At 40.0% G+C, this 10,000-nt stretch overlaps 1 pseudogene; it reads left to right on the top strand.

Annotated features, from left to right (window-relative positions):
* The first annotated feature begins 4,181 nt into the window (after window positions 1-4,181).
* Window positions 4,182-10,000, top strand: part of LOC138037383 (serine protease hepsin-like) — a 10,141-nt pseudogene continuing 4,322 nt past the window's right edge.

Genomic DNA, 10,000 nt, shown 5'->3' with positions numbered 1-10,000 from the left:
ATATTTTTATTAACTAGTTTTTTATAGTGACTTCAAATGACCTCTTTTCTTTAGGAGACCCTTGATATAGGGCTAACCTCTGGGTTTCCTTTTTCTCAATAACTATGTATTTGTATGTTATTTTGAAATAAAGTATTGTATTATAAAGCCTCTCCCACGATTTTGAGAAATGTGGTGGAAAAACTAGCTCGGGAGGGCAGGGACGCTGCTCCCTGAGATCCCATACGGAGCCCCCTACCTAGCGTTTTCTCAAAACAAAAACCAGTGCTCTGACGATAGATAAGATTTGATTTTGCATTAAGGTGCGATGTGAACCACAAATAGGAAGGAGTAGTTGTCTGAGTCCTTCTCTACATGAGGTCCTTATAACTTCTAACGACTTCTTCACACAGCAGCTCGATCCGGCTAGCGTCCTCACAGTATTAACTTTATATGCTAGCTTAGGAGTGTATTTAACAAAGAACTAAGAAGTATGAGCTACAGATGCAAATTCATTCCATGAGTGGACCATGAACAGAATTAGCCGAGTGAAGCTTTACAGTTAACTGAAAGCTCATACTTTTGCTGGGCTGAGTATTCTACTAGTGCTCTTTTTCTACCGATTGAACAGATTTAATGGTTAACATAGCAGTTTGATAGTCTCTCTGTGAAGAGATCTGCCGGTAAGAAATCAGTTCTCGCGTTTAACATGAACATTGGCCAATGACGAATCTCAGTATTCGCTCACTGACGAAGGACTAACGCTCGAAACGTCAGCTCACAAATCTTTTTCACAATGTATAATACCACAATTTCGTGTCTCACTTCCCACCGACGCATGCGCAGCTTCACAGTTTCTTTAGAATTAAACAAACCCCTTCATTGGACCCTTCTAACAGCTGTAAACCGGCTATCCCAATTTCATAATTGATTACAAAATAATGATGACTTATATAGAATAAAGTAAGCATCAGAACTGCCTGGCCGTGATTTAGGTGATATCTCCATTATGGTCATCCGAGAAGGAATTCGGTATAAGCAGATGATATGCTAAAGGTATAGGTTTGAAATCAGGCGACCACTGTTGCCGCAGGAAGATGATGGTACATTATTGCATATTTTGATATCCAGTACGAACTTCTATGATTTTGAAAGTAGGGCAAAAATCTCTTCAGAACTTCTACCCTGGCACAGGAAATTATCGCCATTTTAAACAGCCTGACAGATCTGGGAGCTACGCCAGCCACACCGAAAAAGGTTCTCCTGAACTGAACACTGGCATACCTTTCAACAACAGCGCAGGCTGCAACGTATCTTTAACTAAGGAGCCACCGATTGTATCTTACAAGAATAAAAAATCGTTAACGAACATTGTTGTCCGTGCAAAACTACCTTCAACCATATAAATTTGCAAACTTGAAGGGATTTTGCATACGATCATCTACACTAACTCAAAACGGTTATCGCGCAAGACTAGCGATCACAAAGACACAGTCTACAAACGCTTCATCCTGAAGTTGATCATTCCTGTAACGATTGTAGAGCAGAGGAGTCGCAGACTTTATAAGCATCATGTTATTTACTCATGTGATTTTAATTGTCTGGGGCTGTTCCAACCCTTCACAGCACCCACTCCTTATTGTCAAAGCTGAATGTCTTATTGTCGGGTGTGGAAATTAAAGTACTCAATTACCTTCATATTATGCAGGTGAATGTTATATTCGGAAGGCATAATGCGGCAGAAATACCATTAAATACAAGAAGCCCACTCGATCAGCGGTCTAAGTTCCTTATAATATGTACTAGATTTAGCCAAGCCTAAAAGAGGAGCTCCCTGGTTACTTATTCTTACTACCTGTAGGGTTAGTGAAATTGTCCGCGTTTTAATGTTTCTGGTTGCTGCTTTAATAATTAAATCATTTTCTTTGCTTTCTTCTATAGAAAAAAATCATTGCCTAACTAGTGAATTCCACGGTACATTTTACGCTAAAAACCGATATCGCGTGAATTACGAAGTCATGAATACGATATCGGTTTTTCGAGTGAAATTTACTTTGGAATTCACCAGTTTGGCAATGAATTTCTCTTGAACAGCATGAGTTTTAAAAGAAAACAAGCACACCCTCAGCGAGCGAATGGAAAAGGAAAAAAGTCATTTCAGAGTCAACTGTCAATAGCCAGCTAATAGCAATCACGCTAAAATTAGAAGCCATTAAAAAAACTTTGTCAGTTCAAGGTAGAAAAAGAGCACGGTTTTACTGATGTACTTTATTCCACTTTATCTCTGAAAACGAGATCATTCACATTTTGATGTACTTCATTGAAACACGCCGGGTTGGCTTGGAACAAGAATCGGCAAAATACGGCAATGCAACCAAGAAAGGACGAACTTCAAACAAGATCCGCTCCAACTCTTAAATAACGTTTAGGTGCTTTAAACAAACTTCCGAAAACAAAAGCTAGTGAAATTTCCCCCTAACCCGAACCGTAACTCATATGACCAGCGAGACACAACTCCCAGTAACCGCAACCTTTTGAGTTCTTAGACCTAAGGAGTGTAATTCAGAGCTAAAAAATGGCATCGACCGTTTCAAATGGCAACGACCGTTTACGAAAGGGAAATAAGCCTCTCGGCGGCTACGCAGTTATTCAGGTCAAGCATCGGAGGGATATAAACTTAAAGCTGAGTGTTTATTTCTGTTTTGCTTAGAGCTGCTTTTTTCTCTGTATTGCAATTTTTGGCATATCTTTAGAAGCTCTGATAAGGTCTCTAGGAGCAGGGATGGCACCGTCGGTTAGTGCGCGGCCTTGGTGCAAGAGGTCCTGAGTTCGATTCCCGGATCTTGCATCCTTGTTTCGACTCCTTTCCTTTCCGTGTAGCTAAGTAGCTTTAAATACCCGTAAAACGGAGCACTGATGGAGAGGGGGGAGTAAAATGAGCGCACCGTCGACCTCAGGTTTGTCAGTTGAATTACTGTTGCGAGTTATCGACGTTAAATAAGGTCTACTTTACTTTACTTACATGATGCCTGGAGGACCTATGACTAGAAAAGAAACGAAAGGAGAACAAAAGAGAACGACAACGGCAAAACAGAATACCAGTCATAGCTCATACTTAGTGGAAGAAGTTACTCCACAGATTATTTCCTTGGGCCCTAAACCGTTTGTTATTTTCAAAAAGTGGTTTAATCGGTTTTTTCTTTGTTCAGAAATCAAAATCGAATTTTTATTGTCAACTGGAATAAAATAACAATTATATGTACTCTTTTGGACATAAAGGAAAGTTGTTTTGCTTGTTTGTTTTATCTAAAATGTGATCGAGCTAGTGCTTTTTAATCCGCTCTTATGTTACAAACACGTAATCGCAATGAGTTCTCGTAAAATTAGGGTTCTGTTTAGGGTGAGGGCTAAGAACCCGAGTTCGAGTCTTGAGATTTTCGGACTCTTTTTTTCCTCCAGTTTTTCTTTTATAAATGTTTTTTTTCCTTTTTTGTCTTAATTTTTGTTAATATTTTTTCTTAGTTTATTTCTTTTAATTTTCTTTGAAGTGAAGTGTGTAGTCGACCGTTATAAATGGCATCGACCGTTTCAAATGGCAACGACCGTTCTGAGAAATGGCAACGACCGTTTCAAATGGCAACGACCGTTTACGAAAGCGAAATTTGCGTAGACGCCAGTGTGGACCACAGCTATCATGATATGTCAAACTGGATTGAAACCAGCGAAAAATCCAGAAAGAAAACATTTTGCAAACCGTTTTCTACCTGAACACGAAAAGCGTTGACTGTGTAAGAACTATAGTTGACGTAGTATCGCCGTGTAGCTGCGTCGAGCCACAGAAAGCACGCGAAAAATGAAGCCTCGCTTGTGTTTAGGTGAGATAACCTGGGTTGAGCCTGCAATCCAATCAAAAACCAGTACCTGGTCAGCGGACAACTTAAAAAAAGCTGACCTCCGTGAGCTCTAAGCTTGAGTCCGCGATATGGTTACGTGATACTGGTCAGCGGATACCTTGTTTTGACAGGTGTCAATTGATCAAAACATGGATGTCCAAAATCAAAGATGTATGCTGTAAACTAGCATGATACTGGTCACATTGGAATACATGGAGGGGTGGACGTACGTACGTATGGATGGTCGATGACGTCATGGCTATAAAACCAAAACTTCTCGCATCGATGGGTTACCATATTTTCTTAACTATGGTGCTCCGGAGCTCCGCTAATACAGTGGAATACAAATGCACCCGCGGTTACGAACTTCATGGTTCAGCGTTAAGCAAGTGCAAGAAACATGGGACAAGGACTAGCGCCCGCTTTGTGTAGGTGAGTGAAATGGCTGCAGACCCATGGTATTCTCACTGCCGTGAATGCCAACACAGTCCACAGATAACTTAAAAGAGACAAATACAGAGGAGAAAGGAAAGAGGAAAGAAATTGAAGAAGCAACTATTAAATCATATTTCATCTGACAAATTACTCCTGTTATTAGACTGAATGAGATTACGTTGTTTTGATCACTTACAGATATTTTGATTTTGCAAAAAGAATTGCGAAGGCAGAGGTTTCTGGCCATTTCAAGGCCAATGCATGACCTTACGTCACTGCGACCTCATCGTCTTAGCCAAAACTAATCTCGTACCCAGATCCCACTCTGTCACAGGAAATGTATGACCGTGGGAGATCTGGGTACGAAATTAAGCCCAGACTTGACGAGACATATTTCGCACACAACACGATTGTCTCACCAATAATTACTATAACACCCTGGCTCTCGGACCTGTCTGGAATCAAACCTTTCTTAACTCCATTGCGGCACTAAGTAAGACCGTAGCGACGTATCTAATGTGTGTCTCTTTCAATTGGATATCCGCACAAGGTTTCATACTGAATTAGATTACTGTTGTCTTATTGACAATCATAAAAGAGAAATTCCTATTTACAGTGGTCACACCTTGGCTGGCTCCACCTGGAATATTTTGCAATTAGGAATGAATTTTGCGTATCACGTCTTCAATTCATCAGTTATTTATTTTTGGCCCAGTGAAGACGGAGACGAAATTTAGAATAATATACGTGTAAAATTTCGTATTTCCAGGAAAAAAACGTCATGGATGTTAATGAAGCCACAGCTTTCATCCGTCATAATCTTATAGAAAAGAACGTTGAACAAATATGCAGCAAAAATGGCTCTTGCGCAATAATGGAGCAAAGAAAACGCCGTTCGCTCGATGTAGATTACAGTGGAGGGCTGGATGTGATTTTTCTCGTGGACGGATCGAATGGCGTTTCTAAGGAAGACTGTAGAATTGGACTTACGTTTGCTCAAGAGCTTATCAGGGTCCTAGCGGCTACAGTTCTGTGAGTAGAGCCTTCAGTGAATCCATGCAATTTTAACTTTGCAATACAAAAGGAAAACGAAAGAAAGGCTTTCGAATTCAAGCTCTTAATACTTGAAATACTGCATGAATTAGTAGAAATCATTTTGTCAATTTGCTTTATAATCGACACTTAACAATTATTCTTTGAAAAAAAGGGGAATAGCGGTAGAATATTTACCGAGCCGCAAAGCGGCCACTTTTCAACGCAAAGTTGCCACTTCATGTTCACCGAGATTGAAAAGAATAATTGTTTTAGTATATACTCACGAAGTGATCTCAACAACAATTGCAGCAAAAACCATCCAAAGTCGACTTAATTGGCATCTTAATTCACACGTGGAAAACGTGCAAGCGGCACAAAGCATACGTGAAAGTGCTTACAGAAGCAAATCTAAATAACCTTCGTTAAAATCCTCGTCACAAACAGCAAAATAGTCATTTAGCACGGTTTAAATCAGCAATTTAAATCGAAAGTCTGCTTGTTAAACATTTTCACTGTTCGATCAAATTAAGTTTTTGAGGTTCATTTGAAATGGCAATTGAAGTGCAGTTGGTAAAGGATCCACTTGAAATGGTGGCTCTAATTGAGGTGAGCGTTAGTTTGTTGTAAAATGACCCGTCTTGTTTCCTTGCAACCATGTGGAACTTTCTCAAACATTTTTTTAATTCCTCGATTTCACTAAGAAATTCGTTTTGGTGGGCGACCAGCCCTACAAGAGAGAATTACTCCGAGTGAAACAACTTGTTGGCGTGAAGATTGTTTAATTTTCAGCAATAATTATCTGGAAAAACGAAGTCAAACACTGGTTGGCAAAAGTATGAACTCTTCTCTTACCTTTGAAAACTTTCAGGCCAAATTTTGTGGCCTTTTTTGTCTTCTATAGCACAGCATCATCTTGTATTCTCAATATTTCCGATTCATAAATGCTGGCGAGTTTACGCCGGCCATTTTGTTTTGTTTGGATCAAGCAAGATCAATGCTCAATTACTCTGAGATAGCGAACCAATCAGATTGCTTGAAACACCAAGATCACTGAGTGACTATATACTAATTAAAATTATTCTCATTGAAAAGAAATGAAGTGAAGTTTTTGGGCCATGTTATACTTCATCCTGCTGAAAATTACACTGGATATATTTTTTGTTCACAGGAGAGGGGACATTCGTGTGGCAGTAGTCTCATACAACACCGAACCATACACCGCCTTAAATTTTGCATCTCCTTCAGACAGAGTAATAAAGAAGATAGGATCACTAAAAAAACCCGGGGGGTGCGGGACATCCCTAGTGAGGGCCATATACATGACAAGACGGCGGGTGGTCCCTAACACGCAGACCAACAGCAACAAGGCCATGTTTGTCATTAGCACCGGAGTTCTAAACATAGGGACGAGTCATCACAAAGCAGCGCGTTTATTGGAGAGCGAAAAGTCATTTCAGGTTTTCGCAATTGCCATTGGAAAGACTCCCAACAAGCGGTTACTATCATCTGTCGTTTCTCAACCAGAAAAGAGTCATGTGATATTTCTGAGGTATTATGGAGATGTATTTGATGCAGTGCGGCGAACAGTTACCACAAAAAAGAGGTAAGGATCAGCTGAGGCTCCATTCCTTGCTTTTGACATTCGCTGGTTATTTTGAGGGAGACAACAACGAATCGAACTTGATTTCCGTTATTTAAAGGGACACTGTCATGAGTTGCGCATGCGCTAGCGTGTTGCGAAAACTTGAAAACTGTTAGGTTAACTTTTTCAAGTTGAATTCACAAATTCAAAATGGCGTCCACTGGGGAGGGCTATGATGGACTAAGGAGAAACTCCGGAAGAAAAAGGAAGGCTTTAACGGATCGCAAAGAATACCTGAAGGAGTGGAATAACACGCACAAGTGTATTTATCTGAAGCATAGAATTTTTTACGCCTGGCTGTAAGCTAAATTCGATCCTGGCTACGAAGCGTGCAACGACAGTGATTGCGCTTTGTACTGCAAGCACCTTCGCATTTACAAACGTTTATTGATCCGGAAAGTTCTTCCTGACAGGAAAATATTAAATTCTGAGCGCTTTTTTTGACATAGAATTCATTAACTGCGAATATACGTGACTCACGCGTGAATCCATAATGGCGGCTAGAATTTTCCGTGAGCGCGAGAGCAAACAAACTCGAGCATGCGCGGCTCATGGCAGTGCCCCTTTAATCCAAAATGATTTGTAGAATCTTGAGCGAATGCTCAACGTATGACGGTTTTTACGTCACCTTGCCAATCAAAAAAAGAGACATTCAATTAATAATAATGATGAAAGTTTTTTAAGTGTCAAGTCTTCCAGTGCTGCCGGGGGCACCAATTGTACATAAAAATCAAATCAAACAATGGGTTTTGAGGAGAGGGAAAAACCTGAGTACCCAGGGAAAAACCTGTTGTAGCAGCGTAGAGCATCAACAAACTCAACCCACATGACGTCGAATCTGGGAATGGAATCCGGCCCACATTTGTGGGAGGCAAGTGCTCTTTCCACTACGCCAGAATGAGCCAATCATCCCTTGAAACAAAAAAAGACCCTCAATTTCTGTAAGGCTTCATTGTTATTGATAATAATAATAATATTCATTAACTCATGGGTAAGCAATTATCACTCGTTTTGGCGATTTCTCGCGAGCCTTTATCTTAGAACTAAAGAATCCAAGATCGATTTACTTACATGAAGTTCGTTTTTTATGATGACATAGGTCCCACAGAATGTGGTATTAGTGTAACCAAACCAAGATCACGAAATGTGCATGGCAACAAGGCAACAAGTGGCGTGTGGCCCCGGCAAATCAATATTTACTGGGACGGTAAGAGGATATTTGACAAGAGTTGTGTGAGTCCAGTTTGGAAATACACGGCACAGTGATCGCACCTAAGGCCTGATAAGCACACTTTTACCTGCGCCACGGCCTGGATATTTGGTCATATCGATTGGAATCAGCTGATAATATCCCTAGGGTAGTCGAATCTCTTTTATCAACTCGATTAATATAACCAAACTTCAACGGAACTGCCGTGCTTCAAACGGACACCCACCGACACAGCCCCACATGTACAGTAGATCGATTCTGCGATATCTCTCCGCGGTGGTGCTGCGTCATTGACTTTACGGCCAAACGACCAAGGTGAGGCTGAAATTCTCGTCTTGCCAAACCAAGGAAAATTGTTTCATTGTGGCTGTTTACTTGCCTGTTATCTACAGTTGTCTACAATAACTTCTCAAAAGAGAAAGACAGCGTTTGCCGTTTCAGTAAATGCTAATTCCTGGAATCTTCTGAGTTCGACGCACATTTTACATGTTGAGAAATCTGGATATATAAACAATTGAATAGAAGAAACTAAGGGGCTTCTTGCCAATAGCTATTGTCATGGAGCCTATATACCATCCATGGCCCATGGGCGTGCCAAGTGACACCCAACTGTTTAGCTGGCTTTGTCTCTTTCTTTCCAAGAAATTGCAAGAGAGATAACACGGTTTGTTTAAATTAATATTGTCATGTTTTTTTCTTTTTGTTGTAAGGTTCACTTGTGTGTAACGGAGCGCTGATTCATAAGGAATGGGTCATCACTGCCGCTCATTGTTTTTATTCCGAAACATGCAGATTAATCGTTCGTACAGCGTCCAGGTATGTGGTTTACGAATTTGGTCACCTTGCAATACGTTCTTCGTTTTCCAATCAACCTCCAACAACAAGAACATCAATAATCTTTATTGACTCACACTTTAAAATGTTATATACATCACAATCTTACAATACGATAACAAGGAATAGTAATTAATTATTTGGAGCCCAGAGGTTCAAATAACCGTGAGGTTTTTGATTTAGCCCCTAAGACTCTTTTAAGTTCGTTTTAATAAAAAGGAGAGAGATAAGGGGAGAAGAACTATAGCATAATTGAGTTCTAGTTAATAATAAAATTTCTATTCAGGTTACTTTCGAGAATTGTTCTGACAGCGAATAGCATTTGATTTCTTTAGGAAAGAAAGATGTAGTGAGGGCTTTCACGTTATGAAGAATATCGCACCAGAGATCTATTACCTGAAACGAGAACATTAATTGTTTGCCCATGTTGGTTCGAGGACGCGGCTTGCTTAGATCCATATCTTCTTGTATGAAGTATGTATGCCGGCTGCTGGCATATTTAAAAAGATCGATTGTCAAACACGTTAGGCAGAAGCCCTTTATGCCACAAATGAGTAAATTTTAGAGTGTGGAAACGGTAAACGTTATTTACTTTTAGAATGTCCAGAAGATTTAGATAAGGGAGAGCGCAGTTTCTCTGAAGGGTCCAGATGTAGTTGCAAAAAACGTTAATCATAGGACTGTATTTTGTTTGGTTTCCAATTTTTGTAGGTGCGTTTTATAAGCCCTGCCCTAAGCTACTGCAACAATAGATTTGTTTGAGTTCATGAATAGAAAGGTAATGCCTTAATTTTGAAACAATGCCAGTATTGCGCAAGATACTCAAGAGATGTGACACTTCCAACTTAATGAGTTATCGATCATAACACCCGGGTATTTAATATGATCTTTTTGTTCTAATTGGTGACACGAACCATCCATGTTTTGTGATTATATTTGTATTCTCCCACATGTTCTCCTTGATGGTTTGAT

The sequence above is a fragment of the Montipora capricornis genome, chromosome 2, assembly GCF_036669925.1.
Source record: "Montipora capricornis isolate CH-2021 chromosome 2, ASM3666992v2, whole genome shotgun sequence".
In the NCBI taxonomy this organism is placed as follows: Eukaryota; Metazoa; Cnidaria; class Anthozoa; order Scleractinia; family Acroporidae; genus Montipora; species Montipora capricornis.
Note: the sequence above shows the minus strand (reverse complement) of the source record. Positions and strands in the feature narration are given on the sequence as shown.